We start from the raw sequence: 12526 nt of genomic DNA, 5'->3' as shown, positions 1-12526 counted from the left end.
TATTGGCCATCGAGGAGAGATCAGATAGCTAGCGACTTTCTAATAGCTAGCGACTCGTAAATAACTAATTGTAACATCCCAAAAATTCACATTCAAAAATCACTCGCATTAAAAATTATTTTCAAAATATATTTCAAAAAAAACTATAAAATAATTTGAGCTCTATAATATCTCCATTTAATCCATCCTAATTATCCATTTTTAAATATAACCTGCACCACATGGCATGAGCATCATATGTCCGCTACTTATCCCTCTTGCTCGCTCGCTCTGCCCAGTACCCGGCAACGGCGCGTGCACCGACCCCACCACCATTGGCGCCGCGCAGCGCACTCGCGCCTGGCCCCCTCGCCGAGCGCACCGCGGCATGCGGGCCCCACCTCTTGCCTTTTTTCCGCTCCTCTTTTGCTGTACAAAAAGATAGCAAGCCGCAACGCACAACTAGGCACCATCTATATTTTTTTCGCGCATAAATAACAGCGAGTACCAGCAAGCTTACATGCAATAAAACACAGCAGTGCACACACACGAATATATCTCATGCATGCATGCATGAATGCATGACAAGCATGCACCGACCATTTGCATGCACCTGCATGCAAGAACATGGTGATTAGGCACCGTCCATTTGCATGCATCGTGCATGCAAATTAGACACCGACCATGCGCTACAGTAGCATTTGTAATGGCACGCAGCTGAGCGCTTTGGCCTATAAAAAGCCAGCCTCGGGTGCTCACTCTCACCACCCGAGAAGCACGTTCACTCACTCGCTCACTCGCTCTCACTTCGCGTATACCGTATACGGCCATACGCACAAGCCGAGCTCGACTGTCGTCGCAGGACGATGTGAGCAGCTCATGAGCATCTCCTTGCTCTTCTCTGTCTTTCTATAGTATTTTTCTGTATTTCTCTTTGTATTTGTCTGTACCGATTCACTGCCAAGAACTCCACAAACTAAACCATGACATACACAAAAGCTCTAATGATCCCTGCTAATTTATCACTTCACATGCATGCGTGGCCATAAGCATTAACTCCACCAAATAGTACATGCATGCATGCACTACCAGCCAAGCAAATGCCCACGTGAAGCATCCATTTCTTAATCATCGTTAGCTTTTTTCGCATGATTAAATTCCGGCCATTTCCCACATGCTAACTCTGATTTTAATAATTCTTTTTCCTAAATTCATCTAAAATCATGATCTACCTCCTATATTAATTTCATGATTTTTAGAGCTTATTTGAATTTATGTGATTATTTATCTGTGCTTGTTGTCTGTGTCGGTCGTCGCGTATTTTAGCTGACGGAGTGAACGAGCCTGAAAACGAGAACGTTGGAGACGAGTACCGCGAGTTTGACGCCGAGGACCCGGACTGTCAGCAGGAGTTTGCCGAGGACGCCGACGGAGGCAAGTCCAACCGATCCCCTTTGATGCATATTGATCCTATTTTTAAACACAACCCGTAGAAGCCGTTTTAAATATTGCATATACAATATATGTACGAAGTATTTTCGCTGCTTAGTTAAAACCTGTTGAACAGCCATCCTTGAATTGATATTACCCGGTAATTGTCTTGTTCAAACCTAGAAACAAATAATATGCTATAACAGAAATATTATTATTTAGTATGCTCAGGACTTGTTACTTATCTTGGATACTCATCGCTATATTTTTCAAATATAATGATTTTAAAAGTAAAAGGTGTGAGTGGTGAAAATAAATTGTGGGTATTGAGAAAGGGTTAATGAACAAGTTATAGATGTGATTACTATGGATATGGGGCGGATGAGATCTCTTTTGGGGATGCCCTGGTGTTGTGGCTTATACCTTGCGGGGTTAAGCGTGAAGATATCCGCCTTGTCTCGATTAAGGACTAAGTTGATGATTCATCTTGCCTAACTCATTTACCGTACAACCACTCGCCTTGCATGGGAAAGACTTAGTCTAAATCCCTTTAGTTAGTATGGAAATCACCTGGAGGCAGGTGTGCAACGGGGCACTAAGTGATGTATGTGAAATTGTGGAAATATATGAAAAGAGCTTTGTGAATTATTGTGGTATCATGAGATGTGGCCTTAGTGTTCCCGTGGTGAGCGCCATTACTTAGCTATGGAGGGTAATGATTTTGATGGATCTGTGCTTGCACGACGGTGTAAGTTATGGTATCCTACTTGTGGGAAAAGTGTACAACCTCTGCAGAGTGTAAATCTATCTGGATAGTCGTGTCCGCGGTCTCAGACGGGTTATGGTTTGGTTTCAACAACTAGATGGGTTGGGATGAGTGAAAACATGAGAGTGAGTGTGATTTTGGAAATAAATGGTTGACTGTCATTGTGTTGTGGGAACAAGGGTTCAACAACACTTAAAATTGTGAGCAAACCCCCATTTTCAGAAATACTATCATATGTGAAAAAGAGGTCTTTTACAACAATATTTGTGGAATGAAACCTTGCATGTGTAAAAAGATAGCTTTATGCAAATAAAACTAAGCTTCATCCTTGATTTATCCATATGCATATATATTGTTATCCCCTTCCGTAAGGTAAGGTTGGATTTGCTGAGTACTTTGTACTCACCCTTGCTTTATTAAACAGAGGAAGATCCGGACTTCGATCCCGAAGTGGCGTTCGAGTAAGGTCGTGTCTGCACCCAACTAAGCCTGTGGCATAGGGACTTGTCAGATGTTCGGTTGTGATATCGTTTGTTTCTGGGTCCTTTGGACCTATGTTGTATTTTGGTGTCTTGTTATTATAGCGTGCCTTCATTGTCCACGCTTATCGAGACTACTGCGTGTTGACGGTCCTTAATGCTCACATTTAACCATCAACTAATCATGGAAAAGGATCCAAATGCAACCAACACCTAGACTTAGGGTTTTATTTGACAGAATTCCACGAGTTTTGGTGTTTGTCTATTTCCGCAGGGGGTTATCAGGAAATATGGAGGAAAGGCCCACACGTCGGGTTTACATAGAGATATTAACGTGCCCCGTAATTTTCTATCATCTAGAAGACTCCAGAAGCCACGGGACCGAAGCGGAGGCCGAGAGGACACAGGGACAGGGCGCCCGCCCTCAGCCAGAGTCCAATCAGGACTCTCTTTCGGGATAATGCTCCACCGACCTAATACTTCAAGGAAAACCACACGATCAATGTCGGTTTGATCCGACGGCCCAGATTCACTTGAAGGGACTATAAAACCAGACCCCCCTGGCCCCTGGAGATCATACCTCTTCTACAGAATCAAAGTTAGGGTTTCAATTCTTCATCCAAGTAGAGAGGATCCCTCTAGTTCTTCTAGTTCTACCTCTAGTTCATCTAGATCTAGTTCTAGTTCATCTAGTTCTAGTTCTAGTTCCTCTAGTTCTAGTTCTAGTTAGTTCTAGTTGTAATCTAGAAAATAGGGAGAGAGAAGAGGAGAGCGGAGGAGGAGCCGGATCTGTCGGATCTTCCTCAACATTGTACTTTTGCAGCATCTGGTTCGTTCTTCATCGTTCTCCAGGTTCTTCAACTCATAACTCCTGAGTTCTCTAATTACTTTTATTTACATTCAAGTTATTTATTGGATTCTCGCTTGCATCAAGTGCTCTAGTCTTTATAACGCTAGAGTAGTAATTAATAGATTAGACGTGGTGTTTAGTCTTGCAATTACCTGGAATTGCACCCAATCTTGCGGATTGTTGTGGTAGCCTTAGGGTAGTGACAGCCCTAACGGTCGACGTATTCCACCACGTTCGGATCGGTGTTTGTAGGACCGTAGTCAGACCTTCCTAGCCCCCTTCTCATCTCTTTCTGTGGTTAGTGCTCTGATGTCCCGATATAGATAATCTTGAAGTAATTCTCGATTCTTAGATCAACTAGAGAACTCTCAGGAAACTTCCTCTCTTCCCACCAAAAACAATTATATAGTTATTCTTGGGCGATCTTGGATCTTAATTAGTACACTCACGTTCCCTGTGGAAAATCGATACTCTGGAATACTCCCGGGTGAAGGCTACATCGGTATCCGTGCGCTTGCGGATTTTTCTGTTTGCGTTTAAAATACCCAACACTGCGCTGAAACTTATCTGATGTAATAAATGTGTTACTAGCCTTCTGGGACTAGTATTGTATCACATTTGAGTTCCTGGTTTACCAGGGGCGCTTCACTAATCTACCACGATCTTCTAGAAATAACTCTCTCACAATAATCTTCACAATAGCTAGCGACTTCCTAATAGCTAGCGACTTCCTAAGCTAGCTATTTGCAAATTGTCATTGAGAGTCAATAACATTATTTCCTGAGATTAAATAGCTAGTGATTTGAACACCATTGCGGACACCCTCATCTGATGAAACCCTTTCATTTAATGACTCTGTTAAGTTAGCAATTTTACTTATGTGGCATCTTATTTAATGTGCATGACATTTTTATGAAACATGTATTGAGACTAGCCTTAGGAGGTGAGAGTGTTTGCACAATTAAAATCGTTTATAGAAAATTTTAATCAGCTTGTGGATGTGAATGTCCCAGTCAATTTGGTTCCCCTCACGCTGCTTCAAGAGGAGAAAAAAATTTGTGCTAACCCGCTCCCCATTACCTTCCTCGCTTGCTCCATATGGCCCATCAATAACAATGCTAGCGGCATCACAAAGATGGCTGGTATGCCGCATTAGGTTCAAGAGCGAACACCGAATAAACATGCTCACGGCCCATGACATCATAGAAGATGGTCGACATGTCGTACAGGATCCGACAGCGAACAAATGTGCTCGACAGTGCCATGCTCCCCTAATGGTTCTCGACACGAACCCAAGCCTCACCAATTCACCATGCCACCTGCTTTAGGATCTTCACTGATGCCACACTCGCCAGTGGGGTGCACGACATGACCAAGGTTGGTGTTGCTGACCCAGTTCCCATCTCGTCCCTGTGGTTGTGGTCGAGAGGCATTTCTCTAGTGATGACATAGTATGTGAGGAGTAAGGGCAGAGGACGAGGGTGATGGTGGGTGCAGGGCGACGGTGAGGATGGCGCGAGATTTTGAGTAGAGATTGGGGTATCCTTTCTTGATTCATAGAGGGAGTGAACGGGTTTAGAATTGTCCTCAATGCCATCCTAACTCATAATCATCCTCGTAATTTATTCAACAAAATCCTTAAAAATTGTCAGTTTTGAATCCTCAAAAGCAAAATCATTTACGATCCTCTCTAACGCTTTACGTGTCCAAACAATCTATTTTTTGTTTGTAAAAGAACTAGTATTAACATCCATCTTACAAATCAAATTATGAGCACATAACATGAACATCTGTAATGGAAACCTAGTCCTCACCGAACAATCAAGTGTGTGACTATAAATGACATGGGGGCAATGCATCCATCCTTCCACTACTCCTCTTCATTTGTTGGCCCTTTATAACACCCCAAAATTTTAATTTTGGGTTGTTATTATAAAATACTAAATAAAATAAACGATTTTTAATATATGGATAAAATTTTCTAACAATAGTTTAGATTTTTATATATTTTTATCAAAGAAAAATGGTGCTTTTCAAATGTTTTGGAATTAATTAGACGGGCTTTTATTGATGTGATGCTTGTATATTACTTGAGTTGTTGTTTTTGTGTGTGCTAATATTTTTAAAACACGTTTAGATTCCGTTCGATCATTTCCAATAATTTTCTAGACTTTTTCGAGCTTTTTCCCATTTTTCCTAAAACAAAATCTATTTTTATATGCTCTAAAATTCTTTTTATAGACACCAAAAACTTTATTTCGATTGATCAACTCTCATTATATCTCTAAAAGTTTTCCTTTAATTTTTTAGAATTTTGGAAATATTTTTCAGGGATTTAAAATGATTTCAGCTTTTTCTGGAATTATTTTGGAACTGAAAATGATTTATTTAAAATCCCGAAATTAAGAAATTCCGAAACTTTTCCAAACCCTAGACCTATATATATGCCGGCGTAGCCCTCGACGCGCTGATTTCAGAAGTACGACCCTTTTTCCGAGCCGCCGCTCGTAGCTCCGTAGATCGATCGCCGAAGTTTCGGATCTCGTTCCCGGCGAACTTTTCCGGTGAAAGTTCGGCGAGCTTTTCCGGCCAACTCCGGCGTCCTCTGTAGAAACCGTTACCGCTCCGAGGTTCGTCTCGATCTCCTCTACACCGGCACGCCCTTATTTTCACGATTAAGTGCTCGTTCATCGTTTCCCTAATTTATTCTTCTCTTTTCAGGCGAGGTCATCCATGGACGAGCCCGTTCATCATCTCCATCGGTCGGCCACGTTACCCTTCAGGCCAGCGGCGCCAAGCCTCGTGCCTCCTCTCTGCTAGCCACCTCTCCGCGCAACCTACGTCGCCTGGCCCTACGCGTGGCTGCAGGCCGAGAGCAGCAACACGCTGTGCTCACGCACCGGCCGTGCGTGGCCTAGCACCGCGGGCGAGGGCGCGTGGCCCAGCTTGGGTGCGTGCGAGCCCTCCATCTGGCCGGACAGCAGGCCAAGGCCCCACGCCCGAGGCCTCTGTGCCCCTGCACAAGCCCCTCGACGAGAGCAGCAACGGACAGCCATAGATGCATACGTGAACAAGGGGAACGCAAGGTAGAAGATGATGTTATTTACAGTTTTGCCATACAGTTGTTAATTTCCACCATTAAGTTGTTTTATTAATTCTGATTGGAGTCGTTCCAGTCGCGTTAGATTCGTGTCAATGCGCTCTACCACTAGCGTAAACGTTTATCATGTAACTCATTTCCAAATATATTAACTTAAAAGCAATTTATTTAATATTTATTTAATAGCTTTATAATTGAAACCAACCTAAAGTTGTAATTTTATTTTTTATAGCTTTGCGACCGTGGTGACGTAAGCAACATGGTTAGCGACACCGTTTTCCATATCTCTTTATATGCATAATTAATTATTTAATGTTTATTGAGTGTCCTTTTTAATTAGTTAAAATAATAATAATAATAATCTACGTTTACACTTTGGTCTTTTTAAAATCAAATATTAACTTGATTAACGTTAACTTAAATATTTAATAATTATAATTATTTTAGTTAAACATAAAGTATATAATTAATTTGTTTAATGTCTTTTTGATTAAAAGTAACTTATGTTCATAATTTAGATCTTTTATAAATAAATAAATGCTAACATTATTAATATCAATCTAAAGGATTCTTTATTAATTATAACTTGTTTAGTATAAATGGAAGCATATCATGATTCGATTAGTTGCTCTCACTTGCTTTATGCTTCCTAAATCATAAATGTTTAAATGACTTAAATGATATATATATACCTTTTTTATTTATAAATAGAATATAACTAGAACTATACTTCGTCTTTTACAATTATAATTTGTTTAATTCTATTTTATGATATTTCTCTTAAATATCTATCACCACATTTCATCTAATAAAAATACGACCAGCGTATTGTTTGTCTTCTCTGTTATGTTGTAAGCCTTGATAGTCGTGTTCGCTTAACGATAGCTCCGTTCTCAATCGTTCTTGCGTTGTCACGATCGTAGCAATAAGTCGTGTCGTTTATTGCGCTCTTCTCTTCAAAGCTTTTCTTTTGATTGATGCTTGTTCTTAGTCGTGATTGTTGTTTGTCTGTTTGTGATGCTTGGTTGCTACGAGTAGAAGAAGCGTGGTTCGTCAACAGTGAAAATCAGGAGCTAAGGACCGACAGTCAAAGCAGAAAATAGATATCAGAAGAAAGAAGCCAAAGAATTCTGAGCAGATATACACTGGGAATAAAGGCAAGTGCATGCACCCTTTGATCATATTGTACCTATGAACTTTAAATACATTTACTTCCATTGCATGTGTCTTAATACTGCAAACCCTAAGGACCTGACTAGTCTTCTACTATATTCCTTCTACTCCTAGGTTTTATACATGGGTAGAATAGTAAACAGTAGTTATGCTTAGCTGCTCTACTCATCTAATCTATATGATAATAAAAGTAATAATCTTGCCTAATGAATTCTTCAATGATGATTAATGTTTAAATGATGAACAATGGTCACTTTGGTGATGGAGATGTTGCGGTGCTTGCGAGCATCATTGGTTTGTTGAGAAAAGGAGGAGCGGGTATTGTTGGTTGGCTCGGTTGTCGGGCGTACCCGTCTCTGCTCTCCGTAAGGACTTAGTCATGGAGCGGCCCCCTGGGACTTACAGTGCAGCTCCAAGCTATATGGCTCTGGCTTGACTAATTAGCAGGACCTCCCCTAGTAGGGTGTTACTTTTCGGGTAGGCGTGAGGAAGTAACTTAGGTAATGAATATTAAGTTGTCGGTTGATCGGTATGCCATGACTATGGGTATCGACTGCCGAGCGCCCCGGCCAAAACTTACGAGTGGCATCCTATTAGTTGGACCTTGTGAAAGGTCTCGTAGTGAGACCCTGCCTGCTCACCTTGGTAGTGTTTTGGGGAGTCGCGACCCCGGGCGAATGGGAATCACGACTTGGAGTGAAAGTGCACACCTCTGCAGAGTGTAAAACTGATATATCAGCCGTGCTCACGGTCACGAGCGGCCCAGACCCTCACTTGATGAGCAAATTGGATTCACTGGATACTTGGAGGCGAAACTTGGTTGAGGTTGCTACCTCTGAAGGGTCGAGATGGCGGACTAGAGGGGGGGGGTGAATAGTTCTTTCTAAAACTTAACGCAACGGCTAACCGAAACAAATGCGGAATTAAAACTATCGGTCTAGCCAAGACTAACACCCCTCTATCTAAGTTCTCTAGCACCTTGAAAAGATCCTAAACAAGCAAGCAAGGTGCTACCTTAGCAAGATCTCACCTAATCAATTCTAGGAGCAAGGTCACACAAATCTATGCCACTAGTACTTTGCAAACCGGGGGAGCTCCTACACAAACTAGTGAGGCAAAGCGCACAAAGCCTAAGCTCACTTGCAAGCTCAATAACAAGGCAACTAATGCCAAATTAGAGAGTGCAACATACTTAGCTACAAACTAAGCAATGTGACTAACAAGGTTACACAAACCAAATTAGTCACGCAAGGGGAACTACTTCTAGCCACACAAGCAAGAAGATAACTAGCAAGCTACACAAGCTAACTAATTACAAGAACAACTACACAAGCACAATTATATGAATGTAAGAACAAGCTTGTGTTAGGGACTTGCAAACCAACGGAAAGAACAAAGTTGACACGATGATTTTCTCCCGAGGTTCACTTGGTTGCTACCAAGCTACGTCCCCGTTGAGACAAGCTCCATGGTTGCCGCCGGTCCTCTTGCTAGTGGTGACCCGCAAGTCACACTCTCCCACGTGGAGTGCTTACCACAAGCTCTAGCACTTGACCCGGCCGGACCACTTATCGCTCTTCACGTCTCGCTCAACTAGAGTTGCTCTTCGCGATCCCCGCGGGGTGAGCACCGTACCCCTCACAATCTCTTCTCCGGAGCACTGCACAATCTCCTTGCGTGCTTCGACGGAGTCACAAACCACCAAGCCGTCTAGGAGGTGGCAACCTCCAAGAGTAACAAGCACCACCGGCTTGCAACACGAACACCTAGTGCCACTCGATGCAATCTCTCAATGCAACGCACTAGAATCACTCACTCGCTATTGATTCGCACTCTTGCAAGCACAAGTGAGTTAGAGGCTTTCCTAGTACTCCCCAAGCATGGACACTAAGTACCAAGGGTGCTCAGCACCAGCCAAGGCCGGCCAACACTTCTATTTATAGCCCCAAGGGCTAAACTAGCCGTTGCCCCTTCACTGGGCGAAACACGTGGGCACCGGACGCTCACAGGGAGCCACCGGACGCTCAACCCCCAGCGTCCGATGCTCAGGCGTCAGCCACGTGTCACTAGCCATTTGAACTCGACCGTTGCCGCCAACGGCTACTGCGCACGTGCGCCTACACAGCACCACCGGACGCTCTACTGCGTCACACCGGACGCGTCCGGTGCACACCGGACCCGTGCGCAGGGAGCTCCGCAAACTCGCAGGGTCACCGGACGCACGCTGAGCGTCCGGTGCTCACCGGACTCATGCGCAGAGAGGGTCGCCAAACCGCCCGCACACCGGACTCACTCCGGTGCGTCCGGTGCACTCTGCTGCACCCGACAGCACACCGGACGCTATAGGCCAGCGTCCGGTGCCTCCGCGCAGAGTGTCCGGTGAGTGTTTTTCTCAGCGAGAAACACTCCCGCGACTTCTCCAAAAATTCCCACCGGCGCAATAGAAAATATGCACTTAATTTTCTCAAAAGCGCCGAATCCCGCCTCGCAAGCTCGGCGGGAGGGAGAGAGAAACCCACACCTCTCTCAACCCTAGGAACACAACCTCCTTTGCAAATGTGCCAACACCACCAAGTGTACACCACCAAGTGCAAGTGTGTTAGCATTTTCATAAACATTTTCCCAAAGGAGTTAGCCTCTCAAACTTGCCACGCCACTCGATCCTAACACGTATGCAAAGTTAGATCGCTCAAGTGGCACTAGATGACCGATATGCAAACAAGTTTGCCCCTCTTGATAGTACGGCCATCTATCCTAAATCCGGTCATAAACTTCTCTACACACCTATGACCGGTGAAATGGAAAAGCCCTAGGTTATACCTTTGCCTTGCGCTTTCCATTCCAACTCCTCCAATGTTGATGCAACACATGCACCAATCAAACACCAAATGATATGATCCACTTCATATCATCACGTGACCGTATTGGTTCATCGATCTTGACCTCACTTGCTCTTCACCATTGCCTCGGTCCATCGGCGCCAAGTCTTGCTCAAGCTTCACCGTCACACGCGGTCCCTCGCTTCAAAGCCTCCGACTTGCGCTTCACTCTTGCAACCGGTCCATCGAGCCAAGCCTCATCTTGATGTTCTCCACCTTGGTCACATGACTCCATGTCATGTCTCATGTGCAATGAGCTCCTCCATCATCACATCATCACCTGTGGACTAATCTCCTATGTATCTCACATAAACACTATTAGTCCACCTAAGTTGTCATTCAATTACCAAAACCAAACAAGGACCTTTCAACCTCGTGCTTTGGCGGAATGGCTATTCCGTGTTGGCAGGATTGCTATCCTGTGTTCTAAATTGGGATTGCTATCCCATGACCTTAATGGGGTTGCTACCCCGAGTTAGTATCTGAGGTTGCTACCTCGGTAATAATTATAATGATGATTAATAAAATTGTTAATATACTTTCATCTAATTAAGGGTTGGGATGCTTCACTCATATTTATTAATAGGTTGTTTTAATAAAAGAATTGTAATAAAAGTGTACCAACTTAAAAGCTCACCTGCAGTTAAACAGTGTCAGCTTTTCCTTTGATTAAGCCTTGCATGTCATTATACTTTCCGCATGTACTTGCTGAGTTCGACCTGAACTCACCCTTGCTATTTCCCCCCACACCCCCAGTGTGTAGTAAAGTGCTACTCAGAAGAAGGACATAGATGCTATGGAGTTTTCTAGAAGCCTATCAGAAGTGCTTGGCGTACGGAGCCTCCAGTCAACCGTCCCTGAGACGATTGGAGCCTAAGAAGTTTAGCTACTGTTTCTGCGTACTCTGATGTTTGTAAGTGTTAATATAAATATGTTTTCCGCTATATATAACATTGTTTTTGATATTTTTATTGTTTGTTGTATGTGTGGACTTCCTGGGCACACATATGACGACTCTGGTCTTATTTTAAAAGCCAGGGTGTGACACCCTTGCCAATGTTGACTCACCCACGCCACACTTTTGGTAGACAAATAGATAAGATCAAGGGTACTTTTGACTATTCAATCAAACCTATGATGTTATATGGGCCCAAATTGAAAATGGATAAAACTTAACGAGAGTGGCAGCAATGGCCAGAAAGTTAAGACTCCAAGAGCGATGATAGATCACCGAAAAATAGTGGTAGGCAAAGAACTAAGAAAATCGTTAGTGGTATGTAAGAATTTTTCTTTGCAGAGAAAGAAGAAAAAAGACCAATATCCGGAGGGGTTCGAAGTTTCAAAACTAGGCTTGAGTGACTTGATAGTGGTAAGGTGGCACATCTATTGCAACTTATCTTGAGAACTTGGTGGTACTCCATCCATCTCTACAATAAATGCATATCTTGTTTCTTGGGAAGTTAAATTCTTTTAAGTTTAACTAGATATCTAAAAAGTAGTATCAATTTGTGTATTTTCAAATATGTTTGTTATGAAAGTAAATTCCACGTCATAAATTTTAGTACTTTTGTATATATATTTAGTACATAAACTTCATAAAAATTCGACTCCTTGATAAGTACGATGTGTACTTATTTTGGGACAGGATTGAGACATACTCTCAATCTAGCCCTGACCAACAAAAATAGCTTCCCTTTCAATGTCAAGGGCAAGCAGGGTGCTTGACTCTTTTATGTAGGTGGACAGGGTAAAGCCGTGCTAGATGTGCTAAATTGGCTACCTCCTTCAGTGAGTTAGAAAGGGCACAAAATCAATGCTGATGATGCTTAAGAATTGGACGAAGAGAACGTCAAGTATTTTATAACTAAA

At 43.0% G+C, this 12526-nt stretch overlaps 1 long non-coding RNA gene across 1 annotated transcript; it reads left to right on the top strand.

The window, feature by feature from the left end:
• On the top strand, positions 5987-7756 carry LOC110436162. Its single transcript, XR_002453876.1, has 3 exons — positions 5987-6135; positions 6227-6591; positions 7644-7756. It is a non-coding gene; the product is annotated as an uncharacterized LOC110436162 (long non-coding RNA).

Source organism: Sorghum bicolor, chromosome 6 (assembly GCF_000003195.3).
Source record: "Sorghum bicolor cultivar BTx623 chromosome 6, Sorghum_bicolor_NCBIv3, whole genome shotgun sequence".
Classification (NCBI taxonomy): Eukaryota; Viridiplantae; Streptophyta; class Magnoliopsida; order Poales; family Poaceae; genus Sorghum; species Sorghum bicolor.
Note: the sequence above shows the minus strand (reverse complement) of the source record. Positions and strands in the feature narration are given on the sequence as shown.